Source organism: Phyllostomus discolor, unplaced genomic scaffold (assembly GCF_004126475.2).
Source record: "Phyllostomus discolor isolate MPI-MPIP mPhyDis1 unplaced genomic scaffold, mPhyDis1.pri.v3 mPhyDis1_scaffold_25, whole genome shotgun sequence".
Taxonomy (NCBI): Eukaryota; Metazoa; Chordata; class Mammalia; order Chiroptera; family Phyllostomidae; genus Phyllostomus; species Phyllostomus discolor.
This window is the reverse complement of record NW_023397511.1, coordinates 2674-4694: the sequence shown is the minus strand read 5'-3', so window position 1 is coordinate 4694 and position 2021 is coordinate 2674. Positions and strand designations below refer to the sequence as shown.

Sequence of the window (2021 nt, the reverse complement as noted above, 5' to 3'; positions counted from 1 at the left end):
ATCAGAAATGAAAAAGGACTACTGTTAAGCCTTCTAAAATATTTGTTTTCATTTATCGTATACAAATCATTGCAGAGAAAATGAAAAGATTTCCATGCAGGCACTCACAAAACTTTGACACTAAACTCTGTGTCAAGCCTTTATATATACTATTTCATTTATCCTGATTTTAAAGATACAGGACCAAGGCTTAAACATCATAGCATTCAGCTACAGACAAAAGGTTAGTATGCTTCTACCTAAAGATTATAATGACTGCTTTCAAGCTTCTGACCGGATATTCATGCACAAGGCCTTACATACAAAGAAAGCAGAGGTACATTGTTAATCATGTACAGTAGTAGTTCCTCGTTGCTAAAAGCCTCTGTGACTTTAAAGCGCAGCTTAAAACGGTAATAGCTTCTGTGATCACTCAGAAGGTATTCAGGATATGTGACATTGTGCAGTATTCTGCAGCACCCCCCCCAAAAAAAACCCAAAGACTTATTGTCCTACCTGATTCCATTGGAAGAGGGGCTGAGACTGCCCCTCAGAAGCCTGGCCCTGGTTGTCACCCATCCTACTGGAGCACCACAGGTCATGGCTGCCATACTCAACACAGAACAGATATTTGCTACTTTATCTGTTTATGTGGTGCTTTAGAGAAGAAATGCTGGTCCACTTACAGGAAATAAAATGCCAGCATGCGTTGCCCTTAAAAATCTCCAACTCAAGAACAGGCCATCTTGCAGAGACCCTTTCTTAACCTAAAAGGAAAAAAGCTGATAAACTATTTATCAAGTATTAAAATAAAGGGAAATAGGAGAAAATGCAGGGAAGGTAAAGCAACAGTAAACACGGAAGCAAACTTAACATAAAAGGCATATTGTTGTTGAGGTGGCTGCACCACAATGGGCTGTACTTAATGCCACCAAACTAAAACAGTTACAAAGAGTTAAGATGGTGTCCACTGTGGCATCACATAAAAAATGGAATGGAAGTAAGTGCCAAATTTTAGCATGGCCCCTGCACAAGAATGACAGGCAAATTCGTGAGGTGTTTCATATCTTTTCAGCTATAAAGAAGAGGAAGCTCTTAGCCTTTGGGACAGAATGGATGCAGACCCGGAGACCATTATGCTAAGGGAAGTAAGCCAGTCAGAGGAAGACAACTCCCCAGGATTTCACTTGTATGTGGAATCTAATGAACAAAATCAACAAACAAAACAGAGACTCACAGATACACAGAACAGACTGACAGCTGTCACTTGGGAGCACAGTTGGGAGCTTGGAAGCAGGATGAGAAAGCTGAAGAGTCTAAGTGAAAAAGAAAAAACACTCAAAGACACAGAAAACACCAGAAGGAAAGTGGAAGGAAAGGGTAGAAAGGAATAAATGGGGGATAAACATGCTGATGGTAAAATGAGACTTCACTTAGTGTGGTGAACCCACAATATGACATGCAGGTGATGCATTTGGCAGAACTAGAGAAACATATTTCAGAAATAGATATGGAAACACAAAAGCCCTGATGACAAGCAAGAAGAACAAAGGTGGAGGAATCAGGCTACCTAATATCAAACTATATTACAAAGTTGTAATAATTAAAATAGTATGGTACTGGCATAAAAAACAGCCACATGGATCAATGGAACAGATCACAAATCCAGACTGAGAGGACTTCTAGCCAAGATGGAGGCATAGGCAGATACACTTTGCCTTCGTGCACAACCAAAAGGACAACAACAAGTTGAAAAGAAGTACATCGAGAATTTCCAGAAAATCAACCTATATGGAAGTCCAAGAAAAAGGGAGTTAAAGAAGAAACCCTCATCCAGACTGGTAGGAGGGGCAGAGACAGGCAGCCAGAGGACTGGGGTGGGTCAGGCAGTGGCTGGCACCAGGCAAAGCAGCAGCTGGTGGGGCAGGCAGTCTCACGTTTGTGTGCGGATAAACCGAGAGGAACAACTGGCGAGTGAGACAGACTGCAAAACCCAGGGTTCCAGTGTGGGGGCGTAAAGCCTCAAAATCTGACTGACAAAA

The 2021-nt window shown here is 41.8% G+C and overlaps 1 non-coding gene across 1 annotated transcript; it reads left to right on the top strand.

Annotated features, from left to right (window-relative positions):
- The first annotated feature begins 942 nt into the window (after positions 1 to 942).
- Positions 943 to 1050, top strand: LOC114489746. The gene has a single exon (XR_003683877.1). It is a non-coding gene; the product is annotated as a U6 spliceosomal RNA (small nuclear RNA).
- Positions 1051 to 2021: the final 971 nt, after the last annotated feature.